The 13,832-nt window shown below is 36.9% G+C and overlaps 1 long non-coding RNA gene across 1 annotated transcript; it reads right to left on the reverse strand.

The window, feature by feature from the left end:
* Window positions 1-387: 387 nt before the first annotated feature.
* On the reverse strand, window positions 388-2,695 carry LOC132602548 (uncharacterized). The gene is made up of 3 exons (XR_009567819.1): window positions 2,398-2,695; window positions 1,678-1,734; window positions 388-622 (listed from the first exon to the last, which is right to left on the reverse strand). It is a non-coding gene; the product is annotated as an uncharacterized LOC132602548 (long non-coding RNA).
* Between the last annotated feature and the right edge of the window lie 11,137 nt (window positions 2,696-13,832).

The raw sequence follows: 13,832 nt of genomic DNA on the forward strand, positions 1-13,832 counted from the left end.
CTGGACACTCGTATGTACCTATTAACTATAATCATCCACAACTAGCATAATACAGACTTATCAATACCAAGGCAAGACGTCGTCTCAAAACTGTCGCATTATTTAGACGTATCACAACAACTTGTCTCCTGGGGAGATACAACTTTCAACAGACATTATAGTACATAAGCCGACAAGGCTTTCATAATATATAAGGGAACATCCCCGCTATAAACGAGTCGACAAGGCTATCATAACACATTACTTCTCAAAACATATATATATATATATATATATATATATATATATATATATATATATATATATATATATATATATATATATATATATATATATCTACGCAAGCCGACAAGGCTGTCACTACGAATGAGAACGTCCCAAAACATAAGCCATATAGACACAACTGAACAACATCGATACACAACCCACACATATGTCTACAGACCTCTAAGAGTAACAACAATATCATATGACGGGACAGGGCCCTGCCGTACCCCTGGATAAAATACATATACATCACAAGAGATTCTGTACCAAAATCTAGGCTCCGGAACAAGGGAGCTCTCCAAGATAGCTGAATAGGACTCCTAAGCTGGCGGGTTACCAACGTGAGCATCTGTACCTGCAGGCATGAACGCAGCCCCCCGAAGAAAGGGGGTCAGTACGAAATATGTACTGAGCATGTAAAGCATAAATACAATAAATAGAATCATACTGAAGTGAGGAGTACAGAAAACACAATAACCAGAAAACCACAAGGCTTACCTTTGAATCATAAATCATGGTGTCAATATCAGACTTAACTCGTTATGAAACTTAATGTCACCATTAGAGAATCATCCTGTTCATATGCATATGTATAACGTGTCCCGACCCTCTAGTGAGGGACTCGGTAAATAAAATCATATCATCATCATGTATATATATATAACGTGTCCCGACCCTCTAGTGAGGGACTCGGTGAATAAGATCATCATGTGTCATCCTGGCCGCCATCCCCATATCATCATATATATATATATAACGTGTCCCGGCCCTCTAGTGAGGGACTCGGTGAATAATGCAGTGGATCTGTGCACGAAAACATGTCCTGGCCCGGGACTCAGTGAAAGATGTATTGAGGCATGCACGAGCAGAGTAGTGAGAAACCATATGCAAATTAAATCATATCTGAGATTCAATAGAATAATCAAAACGAATCATCATTTGAAAACCAAGACAATAGTCATATCAAATACCTTTCGAATGTCGCTGTGGATTATATAAAAATAGAACCTCAAGGATTATATACACGTATCAAGACATAATAAAATAGTTTATGGAAATCAAGAACATTAGCCATCCTAGTGGCTCTTTGAATATCATTATGAACTATATTAAATAACGTCTCGGGGATCATAGACAGGTATCAAATCAATACGAGACAGCTTATGAAAGTTAAGGACATTAGTCATTATAGAGCCTTTAGGAATAGAGACTTATACATACAATTATACTATACAACATATAGAAAGCTCGAGGGCAGTGGCTTAACTACTTTAAAAGCTCTAACATCAAGAAGTGAATAAGAATCATGAATCATATTCGGAACTTATGAATGGAATTACCCCAAAGCTCATGTCATTCATCACTTACGTCTAGGACATGCCAAAAGAAAGAAGGGACAACTTTACATACCTCACGTCGTTCAAGAGCTCAGTCCATCCAAGAACTTCCATAATTAATATGATAAACCTATAATCGTAAGAATACGCACGTGACTTAAGAAGGCTTTCGTATATCATATATATTAATTGATGACTTAATTCTAAAACGAAACGGGCAGCATCTCCTCTATATCATTAGCATCTCCCAACTTGGTATATCAGCCCAACAACAAATAAATCCCAAAAACACAGCATTCATGTCCATAACAACTTCATAATACTCTATAACGAGCGACAAGCTCGAATTACAATCCATATACTCCATGGCACCTTTTCATATGTTTTCTTCTTAACCTTAAAAATATTCTCAATCTGATAAGGGCATCATTTACCACAAATCTCGGCTCTATATCATATATTTACAACAAGAAAAACAGCCCACAACTCCAACTATATCAATTGACAATTCTATTCGTAAGTTCGCGTTTATTTCATCAATTCCTATATTGATACTTGTATACACTTCTTTATTTTCGTAAATACATGGTATAACAACAAGCAGGATAACAATGGCTACAACAAATTTCACGATATTCCAGCTCACTAAATAATTTATAATAACCAACAAACAGTCCATATGATAACAATAACCATTTATCCGATTTCCCGCAATTAATTTCGTAGTTCTCGTCTCACAATTTAACTATGACCTGGACGAATTTAAATATATCTAGTAGAGGATAATTCTTACCTCATATGCCAAGAAATAATCTCCTTCCACCTTACTTCACTTCGAAGAAAGCCCGGATCCAACAACACGACAAACGAAACAACGAGATGAAAGCGGAGAACAAAACCCGTAAGTTAGAACTTCACGTTACTGCCTGTTGATATTCCTCCTTGTAAGAAAGAGCTGATCATGTACGTATACATGTAGTGCATTGATTATTCACATCTTAGTCTTGGTATCAATTTTATCCAATTCAACGCTATTTGAATTCTTAAATGCTATTCTATTTGTACGTATACAATTTGCCATAGTCTTTACTTTAAATGTGCTAACAGATTTGCAAGTATACAATTTGTCATGATATTTACTTTACATGTGTCATGTTAGCACTTCATATGCCATGACTCATTCTAGTTGTTGTCCTTTAGTTCAATACGTGGCAAACTCATTTAAGTGGAAAACAATTGCTGTCCATGCAATATACATCCAACAGCCTTAATTAATGCAACAATTAATTCGTACTCTTCCACTTTATTCTATTATTTAATCAATTACTCACATAATTAATTTCTTGATCTCAATTCACTTAAATGGTGATTATTTTTAACATACTTTATATACTCATTACCATGACCGTGTAATATAACACTAGTCCATAACCTCATTTGCCATACATAAAATATTATTTTCAATCATTGTCGTCACATTTTTGTCTTAAATAATTTTGAGAATTCATCCCATGTATACACCTAGTTCTTTGATTTTCATGCTTGAAATGACCAAATCCTCCGGGCTCGAATAAATTTGCTCATTTTTGGCGGTTCAATTTCTTAGTCTAAAAATACGGGGTATTATAGCTTGGACCGTATTTCACTCAAATAAACGTTGAACCGTAATGAAAATTATTTTATCCAATTCACTTGACTTCTAATCCTTTCTATACATCTGTACCATCACTCTAACCACCTATGAGCTTGAGGGATAACCGTGCTTCCGTTACTAATGTCATTTAACTCGCACGCTTCCCAACGCACGAAAATACGGGATGTAACAATCTTATTGCAATATGGTGGTTCTGCCGGCACATATACAACACAACCAAAGATTCAAAGATGAGCGATATTTGGTTCATGACCAAATACTAATTATGACGGGAAATATTTATTATAATGAGTCGGTCTGACACGAATAAGAGATGTTACATGTAAGATAGCATGACCCCATACGGTAGTGGGCAACTGTGCTTTCGTAAGTTGTGGTCTTGCGATCAATTGTAGGCAGTTAATAAATGACTCAGCAAGGCCATTTTGGGTATGAACATGAGCTACAGGATGTTCAACTTTTATCCCAACTGAGAAGCAATAATCATCAAAAGCTTGGGATGTAAATTCTCCAACATGATCGAGGCTTATAGCGTTAATGGGATAATCCGAGAGCTGTGCCCTGCGTATTATTTGTGTCAATAATCGCAAACGCCATGTTGCGAGATGATAGGAGGTACACATGAGACCATCTTGAAGATGCATCTGTTACGGTTCACTTTTACGCGGGCGCACAAAAGCTACTAAGAAGTTGTTGGTGCTCTAATTGGATTTTAGTATTTTAGAGTCGCCACCTAATTTATTAAAGGAAAACTAGGAAAACCGGGTTTATCAAACAAGAGAAATATCCTTTTGTACCAAAGTTCGAGGTAAGGGTTTTGGTGATCCCCTAGGGAAGGTTTTACGCACCTTAGTATTAAAGATCCGTAGAATACGGTTGACCTACGAGCTTCAATGTGTGATTCTTGTAATTATTTACTAAAAATGTTTAAGTTTCCACAAACTTGTCATTCATTCATATCATAAGTTCAAGAAATATTTGGCAAAAGGCCCCCTTAGAAAAAAAAGGGGTTTTGGGTTTAAAAATCCACGTAAGTATTCAACTCATTTTATTGCCGAACTGAGTGTCACGACCCAATTTAGCTAAGTCGTGCGGGCACTTACCTTTCCCATCTCGGTAAGCGAACCCTCAACCCAACGATAGCAAAAATGTAAATAAATAATTAAATAAGCAGAAGAAAATAATCACGTAAGTCTGACAATAATAATATAGAACAAGTGCCAAAATAAGAAAATACACCCAGAGTCTGGTCTAATCCATACAAAAGCATCTAGCTAGAAGTATACAAGTCTGGAATATAAAAATACATCAAGTCTGAATTTGTCTCAGAATGGAAAGTAAGACATAAATAAGAAGAGTCTTCAAGGCAGCAGACGTCTCGTGCTCACCCTGTAGACTCAAAGTTGTATTGATAGCGACTATCATCCACGAGAGACGGGAGTAGATCCCGGCTGAAATTCTGCATTCATGCAAGAATGCAGCAAATACAAGTCAGTACAAAACCACAGTACTTGTAGGTATCATAGGCCGACTAAGTATAGCTAACATAATTCAGACAATAAAGCAGGATAAGCAGATAAATCGACAAGTATAAGTCAAACACAAGTCAGAACCAAGTACACGTCACTACCTAGGTTGAAGCATCTAAATCCAAGTGTGCCAAGTCTGAATATATCCAACCCGAACTAAACAACACAAGTAAATTACCAGATCATCACAATATAAGCCATATGCAATGCAATGCGATGCAATGATGTATGAATGCAAATGCAATGCAATGCTGTGTACACATGTACTCCGAACGAAAGTATCGATGTCTTGGTAACACAACCCATGGGGGGCCTGCGAAGTCCATGTACCTCACGGCTCCGGTACAAACCTCAGCAACCACTACCACTCAATCCACGATTCTAGGACAACCATCGGATATCGGAGTCTCACGTCACTCTCATGCAAACTAAGCCCAGCTCATCACAGTGTTTCCTCAAGTATCATCAATGTATTATCAGCAGTATATCATGAAGGATGAGAATGCGTGCAATGTATGAGTCACCATCAATAATCAGATCAATATCACAAGTACGAAGCATGGGTACGCCAACCATATCATGAAAGACTACACAAGTCATATAGAATACTATCCTTGTATCAAACATCTACAAGTGAGGTACCATAATATCATGAACAAGATATATCAATAGTCTCCAATATCTACTATTACCACGCGGCATCAAGCCAATAACAATAGAGCAATCAAGTCACAACACAACGGGGTGGCTAGCCCTAATCACACAACAGGGCCCAACCTAAGACAATATCCAACCCAGCTTCATACCCGAAGGTTTACATGCTTTCTCCGATAATATCATCTAAATATATGCTTCGCTAAATGAAGTCTCACCAAGGGTAAGCCATAACCTACCTAAATGACCGAACATCAATAACACCAACAATAACTCCTTAGCATTCCCTATCCGCTGAGCCTCAAGATCAAGAAAGTCTAGAAATATTCAAAATCTAGATTAGAAATCATGAAGATCGATACCTATATTGCTATCATTCAAATTAGGTGAAAAACCAACCATAGAGTTTGGGAGAGACGGGGCCCACAAGGTCAAAACGGGAAATTCAGGGGTAAAATATCCAATTAAACACTAGGTGATCAAAACCCATCAACTAATTGCTAAATTAACTCAAGGATTCACCCAATTTTGAAATCCAAGAAAAAGCCCCAATTTTGGGTATAAACCCTAACTCTTAAATTCAAGAATTCAACACTAATAATGGAAGATATATGATTAACAACCTTAGATACATCATAATCTAGCATAAATCCAACCAACAATTCTTGATTTAGAAGCCTAGATAAAATATCCATTAAACCCACTTTAGTCTTCCATTACTAATGAACTAATAAAGAAAAAGGGATTCTAAGATAATTAGGGATTATGGATTAACAAGGGGATTAGAAGGACTTACCACCAAGAATCTTCTTCAAGAATCCTCTAGAATTGTTCCCAAGAGCTCAATTTTCGGAATGGAAATAAATGAGGGACTTAAGGCAATTAACACTTCATTTAATGAACTAACTGCCAGTCACTCGCTTCCGCGATAATATTACAGCTCCAGCGGTGTCACCCCAACGGTCCCATGACTGTTATAGCGGTCATGCTCAATTCTCACAGACCGCTTCAGCGGCAGAGTGACCGCTACAGCGGTACCACTGCTACGATGCTGGTGTCGCTAAAGCGGGCACCAGACACCAGAAAACTATTCCCAATTTCACAATTCAACCCGAATTTCCGACTAACTCCCAAGGCCATCTGCTCACAAATCACATACACAGACACAAATAAAAACACGTTACGAAAGCACTCGTAGCCTCGAAATTCCCAACGGAGGTCTCGTTGACCGAGTCAACCTCCGATACCTCAATTCCAACTTCTCAACCCAAGTCCCACAATGCATCCGAGTGCATTGGGAACCGAATCAAATATGCACACAAGTTCTAAAAGACCAGCCAGACCTCTCGAAATCGACGAATTTTCAAAAAATGTCCGTTTACCCAAAAGTCAACTCTTTTTCGCTTTAAGCCCAAATTTCACCAAAAGTCTCTCGAATCAAATCTAAACACCTCGGGAAGCGTGTCAACGGTCCCCCTCGGGTAAAAAGTGAGCTAACCAAGGTCAGAATGGGACGAAAGCACTGGAAAGACTATAACGACCAAGCGGGTCGTTACACTAAGACACACCCGGCATTTCTCCCGAGTAGAGTCACTACTATTTTAGTCCTAATAAAATGGATTTAGTACCTACGGGTTTTATTATAAGTATATAGAAAATATGGAGTATACCTCCGATTTTTATACATATATATACAAGAAAATACAAGTTTTATTTATTCAAGTTCAATTTTATCATCAAGGCTCATAAGGTCAAACATAGTCTAGTCCAGATCACTCTTATTCCTTAAACTGACCCAAACATATTTTCTCCTTTTGTTCTTTCGGTCCAACAATTATGGGCTTTAGGCCCAAATGGTCCGTTTTTCATAGATTCCTCATAAAGTCCAGAATTCCATCTCTTAAGCTTGAGAAAATGTCCAGATTTGTATCCCTTTAAACAAATAGTCCAAGTTCAAATTGTGAATCAAATAAGTTTTGCCTTTGAAAATATTATTCCATTCAGCATTAAGTCCAAGAAAACAGTTTTGCTACTCATTTATGGGCTTAAGGCCCAAAGCTAATTACTAATCACTTTTGAAGAATCATTTTTGCCTTGTTTAAAACTTAAACCAATTTATACTTAACCGAATCCCTTCCCCTCATTCTTCATACTTAACTGTGGTCTTGAAACAGTTTTAAACTTTGAAAATCGTGGTTAAGTTCCAATTTTATGCAAAAATGGTTATTGTCCAATTTTAAAATCAGTTTGGCAACTTCCTAAGATACTAAGTATTTCCTAGGTCCTAAGCATTCATGAGCGATTTCAATATTTTTACATGTCTTTACATAAACGATTGAAATAAAGAAGAATGTTAGGCTGGCGGGCCTACCTAAGCCCACCAGTTACTATTTTCACCCATAATTGGGCCTTCAAATAAATATTAGCTTCCCTTACATAGGCGGACTCGATCAAGAAAGATAGTTGGACCCTTGGTCCAACAAGTTTATGTAGGGATGACCCGAATGGCCCAGAAGGGATTTCACATGAAACACATACGGATAAAAATTAGTAACTAATTTAAGTACTCAAACAACAAGTAATTAGACAAAGTAAAATATGTGAACCAAGCAAACATGTAGAAAAATAAATGACATAAAATAAACAGGCCTCTGCCAAATAATGCAAAAAGGTCCAAGAACAAATAAGTTATCAAAATAACACATAATGGGCTGAATACAAATCCTATTCAGAGGCCAAATTGTTAAAAGGAATGAAGCAAGCCCATAAAAAAAAACCAACAATAGCTTGTAATATTTGGAGTGATATACTTCGTATACACCGAATATACCAACTCATATACATTGGGGTGTATATAGAGTTGAATATACTCTTTATATCTGAGTATATCCTCCTTACATACCACAGAAAATCAGTTATACAGAGAAGAACAGTCGAGAACAAACATGCTAAGATATTGGCATTCAAAGAATTCATGTAGACAGCGTCAAACAAAATCAAATCTAGGCAAGTAGCATGCAAGACTAGTATACATGATATACAAATCCTTATGTCAAACAGAGACCGAGCAGTTTGAGGTACAACACTAGGCAATAGGTTTTTAAACTAGGAAGAAAAGGGGGAAACTTAAACATGTATTTACTTATTCATTCACACATTAAGAGTGTCCTATAGGATATGGATCTATATGAGGGAACCCCAGCAACTTAGAAGGAGGGATTTGAGCTGAGTTTGCTAGGAACTCAAAGCTTTCCTCCCTTTCCTTAGTCCTAGGTAAGTCACACTCATGTTTTTGCACACCTTAAGTAACACCTCTTGAACTATCAAAATATATCAAACTAGTATGCTGACCCTAGACCATACTTAAGCCCATATTTTACAACTTAGCATAGACAGAGAAACAAACACACAAATTCACAGATCTGGATACAGACAGGAAAAATAGCAGGCCTCAAGATCTCTGAAGAACCAAGTAAGATATAAGAATGTCATAGCTATGGCAAATGCTAACATGTGTCACACAAAATATATCCTTAGTTAATTCATGAGATGCTTTCAAATAAGAGAGTAAGCTAATTCATGAGTTGCTTTCAAATAAGGGAGTAAACAGGTTCAAACGAGATCACATATCGTGCATTTAGCATATTTTACCAACAAAGGACTTTAACTATTCATTATGAGCTTCACAGATCACCAGTGCAGATTTAAAGGTACTGAAACTGAGTTCAAAATTCTTAAACACGTTCTGAGATTTATGGTATTGAATTAATCAATGAACCAGGTGGCCTAAACCTCATAGTTTGAAATAGAGTTATTCAAGGGGCATGCAAAAGGTCTTGATCACTATTAAGCATGTCTTTAGTCTTAAAAGATGCAACTTTAGTTCAGGCAAACCCCAAATGAGCTTATATGCAATCTAACTTTAAGGTCTAATAGTAGTGACATATAAGCAGTAATTGGACCCCTTTTAAAACAAAATCCACTGCATCAAACAGAGACCATTTTTCAAACATACTTAAACATGGTTCTATGTTGTCATGTACCAGGCAATGAATCTATATATATATATATATATCAGGTAAATCAACAAACATATTATTTATGTATATAGGCATTTTGACAGTAGTTTTAACTAACACTGGATACCAAAATTGACATAGTACCTACCCAACTACTTACTCACATAGTTATACCAATTTCAAATAGATAGTGTCACATGAATAACATGTTCTTCCTCACATTTTCTGGACTCAAACAACATATAAGTCTTAACAGGGTAGTAGATCTAGCACATACATCATTGCATTAATCAAACATGTAGCTAACCTTAGTAAATTTGAGTATCAGAACTATAAATAATACCTGAATGACTAATATATACTGCACATCAATCATGTTTAGGCCACATAGGCAGGAATTTAAGGCTAACAAGACTAGGCATGGCATATAATGTTAAGCTAGCATGTATTTGGACAGGAATTCAAACTAAAGCTCAACTAATACACATGCTGGTCACATAATTAAAATAATCTAAGCTCATAATCGGGTTTAAAATAGTATGCTACTCAGAAAAACCATAAACGAAGTATGACCACATTATACATTTAACCGAAGACTGATAGTATTATCATAAATAAACACTAGCATACAATACATCAAATATTTATCCAAGACAAGATAATAAACACATCAAACACATAATCAATCTAAGCTTAGCACACAATTAATATCTAACTACTATAAAAGCTACATAAATTGAAAGGGACAAGAAGATTACCTCTTGTATGCGCAGCCTTAGAGGAGATCGAACTTGGAAGGTCCTTTGCTTCCTCAACCCCAACACTCAGCCACAAAACCCACATAAGAACACATAAAAATAACTTAAAATTTTGACATAACTCAAACTATTAAAGTTTGTAAAGCAAAGTGCCAAAAACTTAGGTATTTCGAGTTTTGTATGAATATGCCAATATTCCTTCTTTTTTTAAAAAAAAATGTAAATTGGGGGTTCTATTTAAAAACCCAAAATTGAGAAACCCTAGTCCTACTTCGATGTGGGACTTGGAAATTTTTTGAGATTAAACCTTTGTTTCATCAATCAAAGGCTAAGATTTAAACAAAAAGGCATATGAAGGGTCGGATCTGGCTCAACACGAGTCAATCCTCTTAGTTCTTCATGAACCAATAAAATTTCACAGATTCAAACAAGTGCGAACAAAGACCATTAGGAAATTTCAGAGTTTTTGACCGTTGATACATAAAAAAAGTAAGAGAAATAGAGGGAGGGGGAGAATTATACAGTGTTTGGGGTTGCGTTTGGTGAAAAATGGCAGAGCATTAATTGCTTTTCCCTTCTCGACCTCGCAAGGACTATAAAAGCCTGTTCCTTATGCGATTTTGCCATTTTCAGGCCAATGACGAGGAGAGAGAATGAGGGTTGGGCCACGAAAGCGCTAGGGTTAGGGAAAGGGGAGAAGGTTAGCTCAAAGGTGTGTTTGGTTTTCTGAAGAGGTAAAAATGAAAGGGGTAAGGGGATTTTCCCCTCTTAACACTGCATTGGGTCGTGTCACGCCCCGAACCTTGTCCTGGGCATAACATGACACTCGATGCTTGACTGCATGTGACCGAGCGAACCATATAGCTTGCTGAATCACCATGAGGCATACATGAGCGGAATGTAACATGAAACATGATGGACTTTAAGAAAACACTTGAAGTCATAATAACTTATAAAATACTTGTTTAAACATGAATACAGAAATACCATGAATCAAGCCAAAGATGGCTAAACAACTCTGAATATCTGATATAGCATAACTGACTGGTCTAGTCTATGAAACCTCTAACATAAGTCTGAACATGAAAACATACTCGATGGGACTAGGCCCCCAGCATACCTTTAAATGCATATCCTATCATGTAAATAATAAATAATAAATTTCTAAACCCCGGAAGAGTCGGGGCTCACCAAAAAACTGATAAGTACGAAGTCCTACTAAAGAGATGCGACGTCCTGTAAATCAGTACCTGCATCATGAAATGTAGGCCCCCGAACAATAAGAGGGGACGTCAACATATTGAATGTACTGATATATAAAGCAGCTGAAAGAATAAGCATGGCACATGAAATAGCAATGACAAAAGCTGAAAATGAAACTGAAACATGGTCATGAACATGATTATCTGACATGAGTAAAATATCTGTGGGAGAGCATTAGTATAACCGACATGTGACCACCACATTAACACGTGGCGTCTGATCTCTGCCCGATCAGCTAAGCCATCATGTACCTTGCCGGGGTACAAGACATGAACATGATATGAATAGATCCAAATCCCTCAATGGGGAAAACATGAAGGAATCATCCTAACTGGGCAGAGCGATCCTTATCCTACGGTAGCAAACGTAGTTTCAGGCTGTCTGAGCCTTCTCGGTAATCTGTGCAACTCCCAAACACATGAACATGGAAAATAGGTGGCCCTTGCTACCCATGGCTTTCATAATTTATAACTTGCGTGTACATGCATATCATTTCATACTATGCTTGCATGAAAACGTGTAAAGCATGTATAGTATTTTCTTGAAAATACACATAATAAATTATAACTTGCATGTAAGAGCACATGGAATGCAAAGTATGGGTTTTCATGGATTACAGACTGATTCTCAATAATCATAATTATGTATCAAGAACACAATGAAGAATTTATAACAATTTAATACATAATACAACATGGGGCATGGACCTAGGGTTATCATGAACTTGGTTAAAAACTCTAATTTTCGTAAAGCTTCATACTTTATGGAAGAAGGATCGTGGGGAAGAACAATGATGTTCCTACACGTAGATAGAAACTCTACATACCTGGTAATACTCCAAACTCGTAATGAAAATCTGAACTTTGAATAAGAATCCCAAAGCCTAGTCTTGAATCCCTTTAATTGGGTTTTCTTGAAAACCCTATGTTAAGAACATGAAATTCCTACTTAGAATTCATGGGAAATTGATGGAATTTACTTAGGATGGTCTTAAGGAGCCTACCTTGATGCTTGGAGAAGTTGAGAGGAGAGAACTTTCATTTTAGGGCTTGAGATGAGTGAGACTTATGAAACAAAACTGAATTTTCATCTTTTAATTGTCTCAGTCGCGGCACTGTTATGGACCGTAACACTGTCCGTAACACATGTTACGGTCCGTAATAGTGGACCGTAACGCGTGTCAAATTTCCAGTAAGGGTCTGATTTTTGAAGTTGGGTTACGGCGACCTGTTACGGGCCGTAACACGTGTTACGGGCAGTAACACGTGTTACGGTCCGTAACGATGGACCATAATGCGTGTCAAATTTCCAGTGAGGGACTGATTTTTGAGGTTGGGTTATGGCGACCTGTTACGGGCCGTAACTCCAGTTACGATCCGTAACGATGAACCGTCCTTTGGTCCAAGTTACGAGATGATGATTTTTCAAGCCATACCCGTTACGGTCTGAACGACGATCCGTAACACACGTTACGGTCTGAACGACGGTCCGTAACACACGTTACGGTCCGTCCCTTGTGGCGTAACGTTGGGTTTTCTGAATTGAAACATATTTTCAATTCCAACACTCTCTTTCTTGGGTGTCTAACCTCCTAAGTCATGAATATGGTTTGCTATGAATTTTACGAGGTGTTACAGGTCGTGTCTTGCTTTTAACGGGTTGGGCCTGGCCGATTAAAATTAAAGGGAAGGGGGCAGGGCCAATGTATACACGATATACATGTGTGTATATGTATACACATGTGTATATCTGTGTATACATGTATAGGGGGAGGGCACACATGCAATATTTAACAAGTGGTCAAAATTGAAGTAATGTCCATCAATTGAACGTTTCGATTATGACCATAGTAAAACTAATTGGCCAAGCAAAATCTCATTTTACAAAATTGAATCAAGCCATGAAATTCATTATTGCAATTATGGGCACACTTAATTTAATCAACCAATTAAAGACTGATTTTGCAATAATGGCCTCAATTGACTTAAACCATGGAATTCGACCATTTCAGTTAGAACTAGAATTGTCTTAATCAAAAAATTAGGGGCTAGTTTTGCAATAATGACCCTTAATCGACTTAAACCACAGAATTGGCTTTCAATCAAGGCCAGAATTAAACAATAATTGATCATTTCAATTGAAGCCACTATTAATTACATAATAAACAGTTTCATGGAATTAATCACAATTGAATATGCAAAAATTAGGAATTAAGGGGTAAAATGATTAATTCATTTAATTAATCTTATTCCTTGAATTAAACAGAGTAAACTACTTGCTAATTGATTTATGATAATTCTAACAATAAAAGAATAATTGCTTTAAATTATTCCCTAGGTTAAACTTATCAA

The sequence above is a fragment of the Lycium barbarum genome, chromosome 7 (genome assembly GCF_019175385.1).
Source record: "Lycium barbarum isolate Lr01 chromosome 7, ASM1917538v2, whole genome shotgun sequence".
Classification (NCBI taxonomy): Eukaryota; Viridiplantae; Streptophyta; class Magnoliopsida; order Solanales; family Solanaceae; genus Lycium; species Lycium barbarum.